Raw genomic sequence first — 21,666 nt, 5'->3', positions numbered from 1 at the left:
AAACAATAGTGTGCACCTCTGGGGGTGAAGTCAAACTGTTGTGTTAGCAGCACTGAAGTGAGCTCCCCAGAGCACAAACCTGGGCAGTGTGTATGGAGCTCCTGGGGTGTCCAGACAACAAGACCCCCTCTTTTGGCCTCACTGATGTTGTCTAAAGTAAGGCAGAGCAATACATTTGGCACCAACTTGGTTGCAGGAGTTGCCAGAAGGAGGCGTACAAGGTGCCATCCAGCCATGTTTGGGCCTACGCTCTCAATTTGTGTCGGGTTTACTGCTTAGCCTTTTCTTCTGAAGATACCCTGCAAGGCAGCAGAGGTTTAAGATCAGACTTTTCCTTCTCCCAGATGGGCTCCTTTCCCAGGTAGATGAGCCCCACCTACCTGCCCATGACTTCCCTCTAAAGCACATGCAGAAACCACCTTCTTGACCTTTGGACCCATTTCTCTGGCTTGATCTGCCAGAGCCTGTCTCAACCACAATACTCGCCACTTGTCTTTGCATGAAGGGGAGTGCCTAACTCGCCAGGGGTTTGAGACCCATTGGCTACCCTCACCTGCTTTAGCTGCTGAGTCGAAGTCGTTCCCGGGGTGTGGCCGCTGTCACATGCTGACAGTTTCTAGGAGCCACAGGTGAGAGCTGAATGCAGAGCGGGGACCAAAAGTGAGCAGATTACAGTGGTACCTCAGGTTAAGAACTTAATTCGTTCTGGAGGTCCGTTCTTAACCTGTAACTGTTCTTAACCTGAGGTACCACTTTAGCTAATGGGGCCTCCTGCTGCTGCCACACCGCCGCAGCACGATTTTTGTTCTCATCCTGAAGCAAAGTTCTTAACCCGAGGTACTTTTTCTGGGTTAGTGGAGTCTGTAAGCTGAAGCGTCTGTAACCTGAAGCGTCAATAACCCGAGGTACCACTGTACTCCAAAAGAAGCACAACATTTTCCCCACCAGAGGTACAACCCCCCCAACACCCCATAAATCCTGCTCAAAAAATAGGTCTCATTATTTTCTGTCATTCATTACAACGTGCTGTCATTATAATATTGTAAACTAAATAAAAAATCAGTCAAATTCTTTTTTAGGAAAATAATTTTTGTTAAAGATTCCTTTGAAGAATATTGGAAATGTTCAGAAAAGCATCCCGCTCGGTGTCTGTCCAATAGCACAAAGATGCTGCTGTTTCTCTACAAAATTTTAATGGTAAATCTTCTTAGAGCAATGTAAACACATAAATGCCAGAAGGTACCTGCTAATATTTGCCTCCCTCTAGAAATTCTGGAATCGCCAATTCTGTCAAATCGTTTTGCGCTGGTGGTGTGAATGTGAGGAAGATCTATCTAATCCTCCTTTTTGCATTTTTACCTGCTACTTTTGTACAGTAATCCTCATGCAGACTGTACAAGCGCCAAATCCTCTTGTCAGCACCTAATTTGGCTGACTAGCCAGAGCCATGACTTAAGGCGGATGATGATAGGATGTGTTTGTTGGAAAAGGTGTTGCGGCAGAAATTACCATAAAATCTGCCTCTGTCATAGCTCAAATGGTGCCATAAATTCGCAGTGCACTTTTTTATGCAGAGATAAGCCTTATATCCATCACAGCCAGTTAACTACAGCAAGATTGCACAAGCCGGCAATCAGGACTTCTGCTCTGCATATGTAGTTTGAATTATTCACAGTCTCGTACAGACATTGATTTTTCAGCTGTGATTAAAACAGCCGTAACATACACACAGGTGATATTGATTGTTTTAGCAGTATCTAGACAACAATTGAGTTTCGAAACACAATAATTTCCCCCCCTCGGAACTTCTTTTGTGAATCAGCTCACACACTTCTTGCCTGTTCCAAGGATAAATGGATAAATTCATATTGTGAACTAGGCAATTAAATACCTTGCAAATATATCACTATAAGTAAATTGTCAGTTTGCTCACAAGCAGGTTGGGAGAAGTCAAAATGTCTGCTTTAAGGCAACAAGCTGTTGTTATTACCCTGCCTGATGTTTCTTAAGTCTAGATCCCCTGCCCATATATTTCCAAAATATCTCCTAGGAAGACACTGGGAAACCTGAGGGTATTTGTAGAAAGCAAATGTCCGAAATCTCTTCCTTAGCAACCTGCACCTTGGCCTCCATTGTTCACATTTGCTTTCTACGTCTGTCTCTTCATATTTACTTCAGCAACTCCTTGAAATCTGGGAATATCTGGGGGGAAAGGTGTTGGTAGTTCTTGTACTTGGCCCAAAGTAGGCACGAGTGTCATTCTGAAGTTACATGCACAACCTTAATTAGTGCAAATCATTGTATAAAGTATTTGTTTAAGTGTATAGACTTCTTGAGGCGTATGCTCAGCATCTGAGTGAACACTAGTATGAGGTGTTGTGTTTCTCTTTAATACCATTCCCAGCCATCCAGTTTAGTTTATTCCTCGTCCCCTCCCATTTCTCAGTCATTATAGAGAAGGTAGCTGAGGGCCTTCTCACATTCTTTGTTGGTTGTTGACACCAAGAGATGATGGAAACAGCTTCCTATTCATGGCAGGGCATATTACTTGAAAGTTGTTAAAAGCAATCAAAGTACTTTTTGTCCCCATTCCATAGGAGAGCTTCAAACTATTTTTTCCTTCACTTGGGGATAGTGCTTGAAACCTCTTGTTAATAGTATATTATATAGTATATTAACAAAACGTTAATGGGTTGGATCCAGATAATTCTACTCTAATGGGAGTTTCCAGAATCACCTTCCCCTGACAAAGGAATCTCCTGTCGATTTAGCCCAATGCATGTCATGCTGCAATAGTGTACTAAGTAATAATGCTAGCTAGCCAATTCTCATTTCCAAATCACTGCAGAATGTTTAGCCTCCCAATATAAACTAAGCCCAAATCTAAGAATTAATGCTGTGTGTGTTACATATCAATTTTTGAAATCTTTATCACGCTTAAGGTACATTCTGTTTAACAGATCTTAATTTGATTTCGATCATCAAAGCACAAAAGTTATATAAACATATAACTTGGAACAAGAAATCTAGTGTGGAAAACAAAAATCTACTGCCCAAGTTTAATCTAGTATAGGCCAGTTAAGGTGATCCTCCCCCCCCCCCCACTCCCCAATGATGATAGAACGTGAATTAAGAAGCATGAGGCTCTTAGGCACTGAAGATTAAAGTTAAAAACATGGTAATGATACCTTGATGATTGAGTGATGTCTGCCAAACTTCCTCAGGGACTTCAGTAATATGAAGGTAATATATCATTAGAAGTGTTGAACACTATGTCTGACATGTTTAAATTTATGTATCGCATTCCTCTAAAATAACAACTGGGAAAAGGTTTTTAAAAAATCTGAAAATATGTAGGAGTTGTGTGGAAAACCACAATGTAGGTGATGGTCTCAATTGGTGGTGCTGAATAAAAGTGTTCAGAATCATGTCATATGGTAAAACCAGCTTCGAATAACCTCAAGGATATGTTCATGATAAATTTGTACTTAGTGAAGGTTAATAATGTACAATCCACAAAACTTTTGAACTGGATGGGTACAGCATATTTCAGGTCAATAGGACTGGTACATTGATGAGAAACACAGTTATATGACAAGAAGTTTCATTAGACCTTACTTTCATGTAAACTTATTAGGGTTTCAGCATGAAATGGTTTGTGAATCATAACCTTAGGTTTCAGCGTGACAGCCACTTGTTTTCGATTAATGCAGTTTAAAGCCATGCAGGTACTCAGTGGGTTCAGGAAGTATACTGTTAGAAGGGATTGGTTAGTCTTCCCCTCTGCCGTGATTTACAACATTTTATATCCAGAACCTATACTTAAGACATCAGTGGCAGATATTTGAACTGTTGCATCCAGAACTGAATGAAGCCCTACTAAGTAGAAACTTTTTACCTTCCCAGTCCTGAAAACGATATTCCTTTTGAATCAGCCCCAAATGCACTTTTGAGCACTATCACTACGCTGATTTACAATCAGTTTGCTATCCACTTTGGGAACTAAGACTGGGGGAAACACATTCTGACAAGGGTGCATTAACTTGCTATTTTTGATTTCCATGGGGTATTAATTTCATTTAAAAATGCAATCAATCTCTTTCAGAATCTCTAATGCATATATATATATGCATTAGAGAAATATGCAAATTCCTATCAGGGTGTGTTTTTCTGGCTGCATATTTCTGGATAGATGTTTGGCAGGAGGATTCCCCCCTTTGAATGAAACAAGTTCTAACACCATCTTTTGAGAACTTGTACAATACAGCAAAAAAGGAAATGCGTTTCAGTCTGCGCACAATCTGGATGACTTCATGGTATGGCACATGGAATTGTCTGAACCCAACCAGTTCATAAGCAGTTGTTTCTTCTTCGCACTATATACTTCCAGACGATTACGTGCCGATATGGGGTGGAACCCACTTAGAGTTATCCTAAGTATCTTTACAGGGACGCGGGTGGCGCTGTGGGTTAAACCACAGAGCCTAGGACTTGCCAATCACAAGGTCGGCAGTTCGAATCCCCACGACAGGGTGAGCTCCCGTTGCTCAGTCCCTGCTCCTGCCAACCTAGCAGTTCGAAAGCACATCAAAGTGCAAGTAGATACCTTCTCTGGCGGGAAGGTAAACGGTGTTTCCGTGCGCTGCTCTGGTTCGCCAGAAGCGGCTTAGTCATGCTGGCCACATGACCCGGAAGTTGTATGCCGGCTCCCTCAGCCAATAAAGCAAGATGAGCGCCGCAACCCCAGAGTCAGCCATGACTGGACCTAATGGTCAGGGGTCCCTTTACCTTTACCTAAGTATCTTTACTCACAAGTAACACACATTTAGTCCAGTGGAGCTTACTCTCAGGTAAGTGTGCCTAGGATTCAAGCCTTAAAATACTAATTTGTATGTGTAGCTGGGCTATTTACCTAATACTGCTTCTTCTTTCTACTTAACAGTGCCCTTCCTTTGTCTGTCTGTCTCATAGTAAAAGCACCTTATACTGTGGCACTGCTAAAGCTAAGCATCTAATATTATTTGTTCATTAGTTTTTGAATCTGAAAAAAGCATCTTCCCTGTTGTTGTATAATCGCTTTAAAATTGTAGAAATTCAAATTCCACCATCAACTCGAAAATCCAAATGTTGAGTTTAGTGACATTCATTTCAATGGAATATATAGTCTGTTATAGTTCTAGATGGGCTTGTAGGCAGAAGAGAAACATCACAACTGTCCAGACAGCTATATACGGTACTTTTAAACAACAGTGAACTGCAATCTGCTATTGAACCTTTAGTTGATCTTCTGATTAAAGCTTCATTGTGTTGATTTCTAGGTGATAGAATTTCATCCCACACAGTATGTAATTGGATATGCACATCTAAAATCTGTCGAACACACACTTTGCATGTACTCCACCCAGTGTTATGGTTCAGATTGCATTTAAATTAATTATCAGTTTGTCAGCTATGTGCATAATACAACTTGTTTGCTTCTGGTTTATTAAAACACACACACAATACACACACTATAATCCATTGTTAGGTGTGTGTGTGTGTTTAATTAATTGTTCAAATGTAAAATCCGAAGGATACTCCGAGCAGGTTTATGTTGGCTTCCTCCCTGACCTATTATGTTCGTGCTAACAATAGACCTGACACTTGTTTTGCAATGTCAGTTCCAAAATAAGCACAGGTCCTTTTGAAGTGCCTACTCTTTGTTGTAAGACATATTCAGAATCACAAGCCAATTATTCTAAAACATTCCTTTTCCACTGGCAAAACAGTGGGAGCCAATTAACTGTAGAATTACTCTAGCATTTGGTACGCTGTTGCATACACTAACATAAACTGGAATAAAAGCTTAGTGCCTTGAAGATCAATGAAAATATTTGTTGCTGCAGCCAAATAATAGCATACCCTTAAAAAGCTGCACTTAGCAAACTATATGGGGAGATAGAACTGAGAAAACTCACTTTCTGCATTCCATTCACAAATCTACAAATCTCTGTCATGTTCCTCTTTTGAAAACTCCAACTTCAACCTTTTCGTAGGAAAAATCCTCCAGCTCATTTCAGGTGCCCCATCTGCATCTCTTATTTTTTAAAAATAATAATAATTGCATTTTCTATTTTACATATACAAGCAAAATAAAAACATAAACATAAAATCCCCTTTGACTCTCCCCCTCCATTGTGGATCTAAATATAATGATTTTCCCCTCTTTCACAACTCTATTCTTATAAATCTTTTAGCATTCCATAGTTCAAATTTTCACTACAAGTTTTCTGTCAATCCTACCAATGTGTGTAATTGTTTACAATAGTTTTTCAGAGAGATTGTAAACTTTTCCCATTCCCACCTCTTCCTGGTTTCTAATTCTTCCTGTAAGGTTTTCCATCTCGGCATAGTTCATCAGTTTTATCTGCCACTCTTCCTTGGTTGGAGTTGTACCATCTTTCCATTTCTGGGCTAACAGAATCTGCGCAGCTGTGGTCGCGTACATGAATAGTTTCATCTGGTCCTTCGGGATCTCTGGACCTATAATACCTAAGAGAAAAGCTTCCGGTTTCTTCGGAAAAGTTATTTTCAACATTTCTTTCAATTCGTTATATATCATTTCCCAGAAGTCTTTTATCATCATACATGACCACCACATGTGATAAAAAGTACCCTCTTTCTCTTTACATTCCCAGCATGTTTTAGACTTTGATTTATACATTTTAGCTAATTTACTAGGAGTTAAATACCAACGATACATCATTTTCATATAATTCCCCTTCAAAGTGTAACAAGCTGTAAATTTTAATCCTATTGTCCATCATCTCTCCCACGCTGCTAATTCAGTAAGGTAAAGGGTAAAGAGACCCCTGACCATTAGGTCCAGTTGCGGATGACTCTAGGGTAGCAGCGCTCATCTCGCTTTATTGGCCGAGGGAGCCGGCGTACAGCTTCCGGGTCATGTGGCCAGCATGACTAAGCCGCGTCTGGCGAACCAGAGCAGCTCACAGAAGCGCCGTTTACCTTCTCTCGACCTATTTATCTACTTGCACTTTGACGTGCTTTCGAACTGCTAGGTTGGCAGGAGCAGGGACCGAGCAACGGGAGCTCACCCCGTCACGGGGATTCGAACCACCGACCTTCTGATCGGTAAGTCCTAGGCTCTGTGGTTTAAAGCACAGCGCCACCAGCGTCACCCGCTAATTCAGTATTATAACCAAAATCCTTTGCCTAGTGTATACTATCTGCATCTCTGCAGAATCCTTTTTGAGGTGAAGGGACCATAAAAGGCAAGCAGTTCTCAAAATGTGTGTGCAGCATAAATGTATATCTATCACCATTAGGACATTTGATTGGTGCAGCTGATTTGTAGTTCTATTGACAAGTACCTCCATAGCAGGTACATATTTATTTTGCTTCCTTTTTCTGCTAATATGGCACTTGGTGCTCGTAAGATACGTATCAGTTTAAATGTGAAATTATAATTTTTCGTTCCAATTTGTCGCTCAGTCACCCAGACAAGACACTGTAGTTGCAATCCTATATGCGCTTCCCTGGGAGTAAATCCCATTGAACTCAATGACACTTCGGATTAGATTTGTATAGGATTACCCTGTGTATCATAGCCTGCTTGAGAATGAACTGTCTTGAATTTTTATTTCTTTATTTGAGGCAGTTATATTTTCACCTTTCTGCTTGCTCATCCAAGACAGCTTTAGTGTTCTGTACAAACTTCATCATTGTTTATTCTTGGCTTCCGTGCATTTTACCTTCTTTTTGTGTGAGAATTATGCATACCTTTTCATCTCTTTACTTTATTACCAAGTCATTTTGATCCATAAAAAACACTTGCCTTGTTCTCTCAGGTAAGTCAGTCTTCATGGGAGTCTTTGGTGAAGGTCCTTGAGTCATTTCCAGCATAGCATGTGGAGGTCACACATTTTTAACAGACAATGTCGTGTGTGATTTCATTTGAGCATTTTATGTGGGGACTGGTGTTTGCAGGATGTACATGTGAATAGAATCCTATATTTCTGTTGGATCCTATTCACAGATACAAATCAGAAAAAGAAGTGTAGGTGGTTCAGGCCTGCAACATGACCATTTTTTTTTAATGTTTAGTTTCAGATTTTCTTAAGAAGAAAGGTGAGAACAGAAGTACAATTGTGATGGGAAAATAAAGACACGGTTCAGATTAAAGATGCAGAACAGTTCTGAAAAGGTTTAAGATTGCTTGTGAAGTTGTCTGATTTTCACATGGAAACACTTATCACTTTAGCAGAAGATCTGTGAACTCCAGTCCAGACATAAACTTTTTGAAAGCGCTTCTCTTTTCCTTCACTACAATTTCACCTTTGACATCTAATGTTTCTGCTGCCTCTTTGACTGGTTTCCTACCTTTGTTATATTAAGTAAAATAACATTTTATCAGCAGTTTTTACATCATCAGCTGTTAAAGTCTTTTTTGTCTTCCCTTATTGCAGAATTACATTTACATGCCTAAGCGCAGGTCCACCCCCCACCCCCCCCCGAGGAAGCCAGTCCTCACATCCAGGAAAACACCAGACAACATACAGTATATGGGATTAAATTGGTCACAACTTTATTAATTTCAGATGCAGGAAACCTTGGCTTAGCCAAGCATGGCCAAACTTGGACCTCCAGCTGTTTTGGGACTACAATTCCCATCATCCCTGACCACTGGTCCTGTTAGCTAGGGATGATGGGAGTTGTAGTCCCAAAACAGCCAGAGGGCCAATTTTGGCCATGCCTGGCTTAGGCAATGGGCATGTACCCCTCTCAGCCCCCTGCTGAGGTTCTGAGGCAAGACAGATTGAGTCAGGAATATGGGGGACACTGCAAAATGTGTGTTTACACAGCTGGGGCCCCTCTTTCCTTGTTGCTGAGGGGAGTTTTATGACCCACCACTATGTGCTTGTGGTCAGTGACTCCCCTCAGTCAATACCCCCTTTAATGGGGACCCTGCAAACACCTGCATGGGAGGGTTGCATCACTACTCCACCCCTTCGTTTGGTTGATGGACTAAAGCAGCCATTCTCCACCTGTGGGTCCCCAGATGTTGTTGGACTACAACTCCCACCATCCCTGAGCTCTGGCCTTGCTAGCTAGGAATGATGGGAGTTATAGTCCAACAACATCTGGGGACCCACAGGTGGAGAACCACTGGACTAAAGGATTCTGCCCAAGGCCTAAAACCCCCAAAGTTGTGACAATTGCTACGGGGAAGGCAAAACCTGAAGAGCAGGGGAAATTCCTTCCCGGCTCTGAAAGACAGCAACCATCATCCGACAACCGTAGCAACGCCCATGGACCTGGAAAGGGAAAAGTTAGCCTGCAAAACAAAAGGAAACAATTAGAGTGGGTGGGTGATGCTCTGAGCCGACTGCGCTACCGACATCGGCTGCAGCCACCTTTTAAAACTTAAGGAGCAGACTGGAGTGAAGCTTACGCTCTGCTCTTTAGCTCCACCCCCAAGCCTGCCACAGATTGGCCAATTCAAAAACAGTGTTTTGGCGGGAGCACTGAAGCCTCTGCAGGAGCAGAGCAATGGCCAATTGGGGCAGCGTGGCCACGGAAGGATGGCTGGTCCGCACGCCAGGCCGCAAACATCGCCCACCATTGGGACTTGGTGAGCGGTCCTTAGCCTGCTAATGTTTGTGTGTGTGTTCCTTGATTGGTTGAGTATTCCACTTTTAAAGGCAGTAACCTTGTTTTTTATAAACCCTTGACCCTGCTGTTTAGCCACATTGGCATCCTTTTGAATGTAGACAAGCATCTTCTAGTTTGTGAGATAAATTTGATCTGAGACTGTTATTTCTTTATGTTTGCTACAGCAAACAGTCTGCGGTTGTGCAAATTAATACGTAGCAGGAGTGGTGTGCTCAAAAAAGGGAGCAAAGGCATCTTCTAACAATTCTGCGTATTTTGCCCAGTCATGCATTGTCCCAGTTAATGTTGACTCGTGTGCCACAAATCTGTAAGAACATTCAATAAGAGATACAGTAAAGCTTTTTGCATGATTGCCTCAAATGTACTGATGCCGTTCTGAGTATGTGGCTAGGCAGATTTATATTAGGTTGAATATTCTTCTCACTGAACTGTTGGACTAAAAGTGTGTTACATTCTCTATGTTTGTTGTGAATTGCAAATCTAGAATTTCCCAAAAGCCCTGCGGCTGTAGCGAGATGCTCAAACGTGGAGTAACGTTCAGCTTAGGAGAGTTGGCGAAAGATCAGGAAATGAAAAGCGTAGGGGCTTAAATCAGAAGTTGTTTATGGAAATCAAACCAAGCAGATTCTCAGTGTGTAGCCAGTGTGAAGATACATTTTTTTGAAAAGGAATTGTTTAAATAACACCTGAGGGTATGGTATGACCGTCAGATGACATCTGCCTTTGAAATGTGGAATGCGAAATAGAGAAAAGAAAATGTAATAGGAGAAATGAAAGTGTGGGTAAAAGGATGATTTCTCACGTCTTAAATTCCCTACTGGGGAACATACAGCTATAGATATGTGTTACTCTGGCTTATATATATTGTAAAGTACATCTTGATTATTATTTTAAAAAGCAAACAAACATTATTTCACTTTCACAAATAAAGCATGGATTTTCTGTGAGAATTAGTTTTTATGTGTTCCCGTTTCTACAATTGGCATTTCCCTTTTTCGATGCCTACAAAAACTATTTAAAAAGCAAATCTGCATACCCATTGATTGCAGCACTTTCTTTGCAACTGATTTGGAATTTCTTGTACTCAAATACAGTGGTACCTCGGGTTAAGTACTTAATTCGTTCCAGAGCTGTGTTCTTAACCTGAAACTGTTCGTAACCTGAAGCACCACTTTAGCTAATGGGGCCTCCTGCTGCTGCACGATTTCTGTTCTCATCCTGAAGCAAAGTTCTTAACCTGAAGCACTATTTCTGGGTTAGCGGAGCCTGTAACCTGAAGCGTATGTAACCTGAAGCATTTGTAACCCGAGGTACCACTGTACATAGAAAGTGGTCTATTTTGTATCTATGCCGATCAACATTTTAAGTGCAATTTTTTTAATTGGAAAAAGTGTTTAAATCAGAGGAGTATAATTTTTTAAAAAATTCCTTTTTCAAAGGATTAAACACATTCATGAAGTGTAACCATACTGAGGGTTATTAGCAATAACGGGTGGAGCCTCGGTGTACAGAGGCAGTATATCTCTGAATACCAGATGCTGGTGACAGACAGGAGGGCGAGGGTATCGCTTGTACTGCAACCAAGGCATCTGGCTGGCAGCTGTTGGAAGCAGAATGCAGGGCTCGGTGTACCTTTGACCTGGTTTAGCAAGACAGTTCTTGCATTCTCAAAGCTTCCTTCAGACTGGAGGGAACCACGCACAGGAAGTGAGATGGTCTTTGCGTCCCATTGAAATTGGCTTCAGTAAGTAAAACTATTGTATGGGTTTTTTTAAAAAGCAGTCATTCAAAGTATGGACACCCTTCAGTTATAAACCCCTATATTTGCATGAAAGAAAGAAACAGAAAGTCAAAGACAAGAAGACATCAGATCTCTCCCCTGGGCCTGCTTGTAACAGTAAATGTGTGCTGACTAACAGTCCTGAAGGTGAAATATTTGCAAAGAAAACAAATAACCACTATTATATAATTCCCTCGGCCCTCCCGTTTGCTGTCACTGAACAAGGAAGGGCTCTTCGATGTTTTTCTTCTGTGGGTGTCCGTCGTAATTGAGCAGTTCAGATAAAAAGCTTAAATATTTAGTCGGGGCAGTTACAATAGCGTTCCTCAATTATTTGCATCTGCCAAGAGTACAGTAATACTCTGCAGACTTTAGCACTACCGATTCCATCCATAGCCAGCATAGCAGAAACTGTTGTTTTTTTTTACTTCAGGGTTCCATACTATTACCAAAATAAATATATGGGTTAGGAGAGCACCTATAGATATGCCAATTACATTTTTAATATGACTTCCAAATCAAATTAACTTCTTTTTGTTAAATGCAACCCAGTTTTACAGAAATCATTTGTTACAAAGTCTTGGAAGGAGTCTCATAGCTGTAGGAGGCAACAATTTATCCTTTCTCCCATTCTTCTCCACTCCATCTCAAAGCAATATTAGCACTGTACCGTCATACCTCAGGTTACAGCTGCTTCAGGTTGCATCATTTCGGGTTGTGGACTGCCAAAACCCGGAAGTACAGTGGTACCTCTGGATGCGAACGGGATCCGTTCCGGAGCCCCGTTCGCATCCTGAAGCGAACACAACCCGTGTCCGTGGGTCGCGATTCACTGCTTCCGTGCATGCGCATGAAGTCATTTTGAGTGCCTGTGCATGCACAAGCGGCGAAACCCGGAAGTAACTCACTCCGTTACTTCTGGGTCACCGCGGAGCGCAACCCGAATATGCTCAACGCGAAGCTACTTCAACCCAAGGTGTGACTGTACCGGAACAGGTTACTTCCGGGTTTCTGCAGTTGCACATGTGCAGAAGCGCCAAATCACAACCCACATGTGCACAGACACAGGTTGCGAAAGCTGTGGGTTGCATCCTGCACGGATCACGTTCGCAACCCAAGCGTCCACTGTACAGTGGTGCCTCGCAAGACGAAATTAATTCGTTCTGCGAGTTTTTTCGTCTTGCGAAGCACGGTTTCCCATAGGAAATGCATTGACGGTTTCCCATAGGAAATGCATTGACTGTTTCCCATAGGAATGCATTGATGGTTTTAAGAAAAAGGCGCAAGACGTTTTCGTCTTGCGAAGCAAGCCCATAAGGAAATTCGTCTTGCGAAGCAACTCAAAAAACAAAAAACTCTTTTGTCTTGCGAGTTTTTCGTCTTGCGAGGCATTCGTCTTGCAAGGTAAAGGTAAAGGTACCCCTGCCCATACGGGCCAGTCTTGACAGACTCTAGGGTTGTGCGCCCATCTCACTCAAAGAGGCCAAGGGCCAGTGCTGTCCGAAGACACTTCCGGGTCACGTGGCCAGCGTGACATCGCTGCTCTGGCGAGCCAGAGCCGCACACGGAAACACCGTTTACCTTCTCGCTAGTAAGTGGTCCCTATTTATCTACTTGCACCCGAGAGTGCTTTCGAACTGCTAGGTTGGCAGGCGCTGGGACCGAACAACGGGAGCGCACCCCGCTGCGGGTATTCGAACCGCCGACCTTTCGATCGGCAAGCCCTAGGTGCTGAGGCTTTAACCCACAGCGCCACCTGCGTCCCTTGTCTTGCGAGGTACCACTGTACTAATGTCTTGAGCCAACAAATAAAGTTTTCTGACATGTCAGATGCTGGGCATTATTGTTGAGACTGTCTTGCTTCCAAGTGATATGATTCAACAGAACCTTCACATTTTATGTTGTGGAGCTGGAGCTGCTTTTTGCATAACAGGCATTCTGGAAATGTAGATCCAAAACCGAAGGTGTATCAGTTGCATGATTTCATTTACCAGACCAGTAGGCTCAGCAGAGCATCACAAGACGCATTGAGAAACGGACTTGCAGCATCAACAAAGTGTGCCAGTTCTAAAAGGAAGCTTCAAAGGAGGAGCAGGAGCAGAACTTCTTTGAAGCCCCTGCCAGTTCATAAAAATCACTGGAGGGGACAACATTTCATGAATGGTCTGCTGAAACTAGTTAGTGTACAGCACCTACGCCATTTGACTGAGGGCCAACTATAGTTTGCAGTTAAAACTAAAGCTAGGCACACTCTTGTTTCAATTTTCCTTTTAAAAAACATTTGCGGGGAGGGAGGAGAGAAAGATGCGCACACACAAACTGCTATAATTCAAGTCAAGATGTAAAATTCTACAGCACAGTTCTAAGACTGTGATATTGAATCTGTATGCCTTTCCAAATACAGTCGTCCCTTGGCCGTTTTGGCTCCCGAATGCCGCAAACCCAGAAGTGGGTGTTCCGGTTTGCAAACTTTCTTGGGAACCCGAACATCCGACGAGGCTTCCGCTGCTTCCGATTGGCTGCAGGAGTTTCCACGCTTTGGTTTTTAAACGTTTTGGAAGTCAAAGGGACTTCCAGAACGGATTCTGTTCGACTTCCAAGGTACGACTGTAGTGAGAAATGGAAGGAAGCAGACTTTAATATGCATTTATGTGATAGGGCTTTTTAAAAAGATTAGGCAACTTAATGAACATATGAAAGAATAGTGAAATGAAATACTCTGTTTATCTTTGGTGTATTCCTCACCCTACCATTATGCATAGTGAATTGAGAGATGGACAGCACAACACAGGAAGTCGCAGTGTCTTTTCCCTCCCATCCCTGCTTTCAAATAAAGAGACCTTTTCCTAGTACTGATTCATATAGTGTAGCCAATGAGGCTGTTTGAACCAACAGGTTTCAGGGCGTGCTTTATGAACTGATGCAAGCAGCTGTATTTGAATTTGGGCCATCACATGCCCACATATTCATTGTGCGTGTTGGGAGTGGTGTTAGTCACAGGACCCTGAGAATGCTTATCCTCAAAGAATGCTAAATGGTGCATCCAATATTTTTGTAGTTAGGCACAAGACTGCAGTGGCATTTTCTAATGATATCGCTTACAGTACTATCTTGATTGTATGTTTGTTTTTTTAATCATATTATATATTGTTGGTCTGTAAAAAGTAACTATATGTGATCTAACTCCAAGTAAAGTAGCCTTCTCTTTTCATTGTCAATAGATTGATTTTTGTTGTTGTTTTATATACCTATATGTGGCACAATGTTTAATTTTGTCAGAGATTGAAAGCTTTCCAGCATATGCTTCCATGCAAAGGATTTAATCTCCATAATATAAGCAATAGGGAATAATAATAATAATAATAATAATAATAATAATAATTTATTTATTCTCCATCAGTTTTTTAAGGTAGCGCAGAATTGAAAGTTTTCTCTCTGTATCAACGTGTAGAGCAGGCACTCTAGAACTATCCTTGAACTGAACAAAACTGCTAATAGATTGGCATGATTTTAAAGCATTGCTATTCCGTAAACCACATCTAAAATTCTAGCAACATGATCACCAGCCACCGATCTTCTTTAATTTCTTATATGCTCAGATCAAGAGGGCATAGAACACCTAGTAACTTGCTGTCTTTTAAACCCTCTGCCTTTCATCTTTGAGGGAAGGTTGCTAAGCTTATATGTCTTGTCAAGTGTTGAAACATTATCAGCCTTATACAATACAAAAAAATGTGTTATTAATTGTAGAAATCTTTCTGCAACTTCAGTTCATTTGAAAATAGCTATTTGGGAGTAATGTGCATTTTAAAAATAATAATAATGTGGCAGGAAAAATATGCACTACTTCTAGACTGTAAAGAGACTCTAAAATATCATATAATACTGGGAAGATATGCCAACCACTATCTCCTTCCCGGGACGGGAAGTGGGGCAGGGGATCTCGTTTAGTTCAAAATAAATGCTAATGATTTGAAAAAGGTGGTTCTTTTTTATTTTTTAAAAAAAAAGGTTGAGGAGCAACTGTTTGAAATGTACACAAATCCATCTTATTCTTTAAAGCTATATTAGGCTAGTTTCCAAGTTGTGCTGACATCCTACATACTGGTTTTCAGAAAGGACTGTCACCATCAATTTTTCTTTTTTAAAGGACTTTAATTCTTTCAGCATGTTCATATGGTTTTATAAAGCCCCAGATACATAGCAAATCCCCTTGGTGTTGTAAGACAAGATTGCTGTTAAAAAATGTTTAGGCTTAGTCAGCTTCTTCTCACCACCGAAGTCATGAGGGACTCTGGGAAATGGTGTTTATACTAAGCTTAAATTGATAGGGCAAGTTTAATGCAATCAGGTCAAAGGTACAACTGCTTAGCTAGCCTCATCAACCACTCAGGTTTCAGCATCGGTTTATAAGCAAAGGCTTGTAATGATAACATCTGGCTGCTAACTCATGGACCGCTTTTCTGCACGCCATGATTGAATGTAATTTGATGGTGGGGAGGAGCGAAGCTTAGGGGCATCTTAATTCTCAAATTATACGATTCCAAATAGATAAGATAGAAATGCTAGACTTTGATCGATCTCAGTATTGTGACCAGCTCTTCCCCCAACACTCCTTTTAAACAAAGTGCTTTCCATCGCCTTGCCCATGGGCAAAGGCCTTCAGGTCGAGTAGGAAGTGTGCAGTTGCTTTTTTAAGCCTTTGTGATTTGGAGGGGGAAAACAAAAACAAAGTCTTCATTCTCCGTTTGTCTCCTTTGCACTTATTCATCAAGCGGAGCTCAGGAAGGTGCTGGTTGAAGCGCTGTGTTCGCTGCGAATTAAATAGCCAGGAATAGGATCAAGATGATGCACAGCTTGCCTCCGTACCACAGAGCGCTGCTTCAAATCCCTCAGCCTATTAAACAATAAAATATTACATAAGTGAAACCATCTCTCACAAACTTATCCAGACTTCACTTTTACCAACAACTCATAAATGCCAAGGGCGCACATATTCTTTACAGCTTATGATGCCTTCTATTATAAATCTCCATTCTATTCCCTATCAGATTTCTTAGATTTAGAACACTAGTCCTTCTTTAAAGGAATAGTTAGATGTAATCTTGTCTAATTTTGTGACTGTTTTTCCAGTTCTGCTATTATCAGTGTTCATCAACCTTCAGTCCACACGGGTTGTTGGCCTAGAGTTCCCTTCATTCCCAGCCGGCTTGACCAGTTGCAGGGATGGTGTATTCCAACAACATCTGGGGACCCGAGGATGGAGAACACTGTACTATTTATTTCATTCTGTGTTAAATTCATCAAAGCGATATATGATCAGACAAGACAAGAGACCTTAGTTTAGTGGCCGAGCAACTACTTTGCATGCAGAAGGTCACAGGTTCCATCCCTGGCATCTGGGACAGATTCTCATCTGAAGGCCTGAAGAACGTCTATCACTCAGTGTAAACAATACTGAATTAGATGGACCAATGGCTTCACTCAGTAAAAAGCAGCTTCCGATGTTGCCATGGCTGTCGATTTGTATTTCCCAAATTACTTCTCCTCTCATTCCTCTTTTTCTTCATCATCTCATCCATCACTGCACCTAGACATCAAGATTGACTGTGTCCAGAAGTTTAAAAATCTTGGTTGATTTTATTGATGTTAATTTATTAATGAAGCAAATCTAAATAAATTTGCATGTGAATTTAAAAAGTAGTTCTGAAGGGGAGATGCATAACATATTTGTCTTTATATAAGGCCCACATGGCATATTGTAAGATATTCTCCTAGGACCGGGGGGGGGGGGGCGAGTCAGCAAAGGTTATCACAGCTGTGGAGAAAGTAACCGAAACAATAAGTATATATCCCTTAAATAAAATAAACCATTTACCCAAAATTAAGAGAAGCTGAAACCCAAACTCTCCAGCTTTGAATGTACCACTTCCAAAGAGATAGTTTTGGCAAATACAGTGCTCGCTACCACACGCAAATTCATGTCTAATAGTCTCTTTCTGACAGCAGTGAAAACCTGGCATGGCTCAGCAATGTACATAGCAAAACTTCCAGCATCTGAGGTGGTAAATGCATGTCTGAAGCCACCCAAATTTTTCATCTTTTAATCATTAGCCCGTACTCTCCCACTTAAGTTTTATGATGTATGTGGGGGTTTTCAGTCAAAGGTTGGCGCAATTTATCCCTTTTCCTTGGGAGTGTTATTCAAGTTTTAATGCTTACATTAGCCATTTACATTTCTTCCTTCAAAGATGGGATGGGGCCCTTTTAAAATAATAGTGATTATATACATTGAACTGTTCAAAGTATAAACTGCCTTTGAGGATATTAACAAAAGCTAAACTACCAACTGTTAAGTCAATTAATCATACTCTGCATTGGAGTGTTTCTTTTTTAATACTCATAGGATAATCCAAATGTATATATGTGCCTCAAGAGGTTATATTTATACACCACATGTGTAAGATATAAATGATACTGATGAAGACTGTGGAAGTAAATTATAATAAGGGTATAGTTTGAACTACTTTAGTATGAATTTTTAATATGTTTATTATAGTGCGGACTGCATTTTAGCTGAACCAAAGGAGCCAAGATTATTAACTACAACCCCTGTACAACTCTTTGAGCATATTCAGAGTTAAACATTTGGTATAAAACATAAATATAACCTTCTTTCTTTCTAATTCCAACCCGATAATAAAGTAGAATGAGAAATGGTTTGCATTGTTTCTGGGGAGAAGTGGGGAAGTGTTTTTAAACTGATAGTGCGAGCGTATTTTATCTTATTGGACAAGTGTGTGCAATCTTTTATTTGGGTTGTAGAGAACAATATGGGATGATTGAAAGGGAGCTCCTTCTTTACACTCCTTTATACTTTCCATGCGAGACAGCTGATTGAAAGGCCACGCATAAACATTTCCAATACTATCTGAAAAACGTTAACATGAGCTGGTATAACTAAACAATTATTGAATCCATATTTTAAAACACAATAATACATCAAAATTCTACAATGAAGCTATGAATATTTCTTCTTCTGTTAGGGTTGCTGCTGGGTTCTAAATGTTTATCATGGGGGGAAATGGGAAAGCAAGAAATCTGCTATCATTTGCTAGAAGCCTGAGGGCTGAATTCAATTAACAGCTAATAGAGCACATCATAACCACCGTGATTGTCAATACAGAGGTGTGCCCTTTGCTAGTTCTAGTTCAGACGTGCTACGATCCATTAAAGCGAAGTATCCAAGATAGGAACTACATAATCTCTGCATCATGCATGTCATATTACAAACCACACTTTTCCTCTAGGCCTAAATTCAGTCGTGCCAACAGTATGCTGCAGTTAATTATGCCAGCTGTATTAATTACGTTCTAGTTACTTCAGTGCAACATAGGTTTAAAAGGAGATCCCTCCCATCCTCATTGGGTGGAATGGTGCTTTTGCTGCTATATATGACGTTTTGCCAAGCAGCTTGCCCAAGGTAGACAGGATTTTAAAATGGACCATTTGAATTATGTTTGATAATAAGAATAGAAGAAGTGAGTGTCTGGCATAACAATGGCAGAACTTTAAGGAGGGTCACTTAGAGGGAAATGGCAGTTTTAAACAACTGCAGGGTTTTGAGTAAAGCAGGGATGGAAGGATACTGAGAATGGAATTTCAGATGGAAACAGCAGAGGTTTGAGTAAAGCAGGGATGGAGGAACACTGAAGGGTTAAACAAAACCCACCTAGTTTTAACAATGAATAGCAGAGATGGGTACAGCAGAGATGTTAGCACCAAAAAAGCTAACACAACAGAGCCTTTCCAAACTCATTTCTTGCTGTACTCAAGAAATTGAGTTCGCTATACTCAAATCTCTGCCATTGTTTAAAATGGCGACTTTCCCTCTCAGTAATTCTCCATCCCTGATTTACTCTAACTTCTGATGCTGATTAAATTTGGCATTTTTATCTCAGTGTCATTCTATCCCTGCTTTGCTCAAACATCTGCTGCACTGGTGGCAGCAATAAGCAGCTCTGGCTCTCCCAGCCCTACCCATTGCCACCCCACCACCAGACTTACCTGACCTGGGGGTTCTGGATCATGGGCCCTACTGGTCAAAACAGGAGCCTCAGCAATTGCCTTCTCCCGCTGGAAACAAACTAGGACTGCTCCAATAAAATTGCACCTGGCAAAAAGGAGTGATAGACCCTGGTGGACCGCCCCCTTACCCGCTTGTGATTGGCCAAGCAGATAGCCAATCAGGATTTTTTAAAAATTCACTTGTCACTTCCCTCTGTGGTTCCCAAGGCTCTTGCTGTGGCTCCCCATTTACACACTTTTCACTTGGGGGGCCCTTAGAATATCCTGGGGGCTCCCAGGGGGCCATATGGGAAACACTGATCTAGAATGATTTGACATGAGCTATTCAAGATGTCACACTCAGCTTCTAGAAAGAATGGTGCATACTAGTGAACAACCACTGTCACGGAAAAAGCTGGTTTCTGTTCTTACCTTTGTAAAGTGTGTTTGTGGCTCAGTGTTTTAAAAAGGTCCACTGACCGAGTAGGTGTAACCTGGGAGACTGAGCAGTGCAATGGTTTAACTAGGATCTTCTCCCACAGATACTCCTCCCTGTGTAGCTCAGTTGGGATTTAAAGCGCCTGTCCCTTCTCCACACCTACCAGGTACATTGAGGTCAGGCAAAAGAAATAATACTCTGTCCTAACTTGCATGAAATCCTTCACATGGCGCTACTGGCAGGAGAAAGCTAAATCTAATCCTCTCTGTTGCAGCTTCAGTGAACCCGGCCCACTTCTTTTCTCATTAAAATTAAACTCCTTTGTTTCTTGCCTGTGGATTTTCAGTCCACGTTGGTGTGTTGCAATAGGACTTAGACACCCTAGGGTGTGATCATTCTCTGAAAGGTCACTTCTGGGCCATCCGGGACATCCTATGTGCAATAGTATCTTAGTGTAGCCTAACAATGCAGTGACTGTCATTGCGTAAATACTTAAGGGTGTATATAATGCTTTGTCTATTTCTCTGGGGAAGATTTCCGCCTGACTTCTGAAGCTTAGATTCATCTACGCACAACAACTCTGAAGCATTTTAATTCGAAATTGACTTATATCCTGTACAGTGGTACCTCGGGTTAAGTACTTAATTCGTTCCGGAAGTCCGTTCTTAACCTGAAACTTTTCTTAACCTGAAGCACCACTTTAGCTCATGGGGCCTCCTGCTGCTGCCATGCCGCCGGAGCACGATTTCTGTTCTCATCCTGAAGCAAAGTTCTTAACCCGAGGTACTATATCTGGGTTAGCGGAGTCTGTAACCTTAAGCGTCTGTAACCTGAAGTGTATGTAACCCGAGGTACCACTGTATCCCAATTTTCCTGAATGAACGTAGTCATGTCCACCTGCTAATCACCTTGCCTTGCCTAATAAAATCACACTAGCAGTAAAAAAACACATTAGACCCAAATGTTACCGAAAGCATAACTTGCACAAAAATAATTAAAACAATTATTTTATCTCTTTTTCCAAGCAAGAGATTGCTTTTTTCAAAATTAAATGCATATTCTTTGACCAGTGATGGTTAAAATTTTTAATATTAAATGGGGGGGGGGATCCATTTTTTAAAAAAGCATGCGTGTGGATATTTTCACCAAGAGCAGTACATTTCAAAGGATGGTGTAAACCTGCACACAGGGGTGCCAACTTGAATAAAATATTGCGGGCCGGGGCAGATCAGCCCTGCCCTGCATAATCGATCACATGACACGGCACACGCACCATTTGAATGGCAATGCCCGCCAACTATTTTAGGGGGGGGTATTGGCTCCTGTGCTTGCAAATAATGACAATTTAGCCCTTCATTTGCTTGTGTATGTGTGCCTAAGGTAGTTATATCCAGCATTTCAGTTTTGAGAAACTCACAAGGTGACTTCTAATCGTAAAACAAATCAGTATGAAAATGCCATTATCAGGTTAGAGAATACAGAAATACAAAGACAAGAGAAAACAAAATATAAACTGCAAACCTAGCAATAAAACTGCATCGCTGTTCATTGAATGTTCTGGTAATTTACCAGAAACCAGTAAGGTAAAGGTAAAGGGACCCTTGACAATTAAGTCCAGTCGTGAACGACTCTGGGAGTTGTGGTGCTTATTTTGCTTTAAAGGCCGAGGGAGCCAGCATTTGTCCGCTTCCACAGACAGTTTTTTCTG

At 41.3% G+C, this 21,666-nt stretch overlaps 1 protein-coding gene across 2 annotated transcripts in view; it reads left to right on the top strand.

Annotated features, from left to right (window-relative positions):
- The window catches only part of GMDS (GDP-mannose 4,6-dehydratase), a 284,442-nt gene that overhangs the window by 243,173 nt on the left and 19,603 nt on the right, over window positions 1-21,666 (top strand). The gene's annotated exons all lie outside the window — the stretch shown is intronic.

This window comes from Podarcis tiliguerta, assembly GCF_965153285.1.
Source record: "Podarcis tiliguerta genome assembly, chromosome: 7".
Taxonomy (NCBI): Eukaryota; Metazoa; Chordata; class Lepidosauria; order Squamata; family Lacertidae; genus Podarcis; species Podarcis tiliguerta.
Note: the sequence above shows the minus strand (reverse complement) of the source record. Positions and strands in the feature narration are given on the sequence as shown.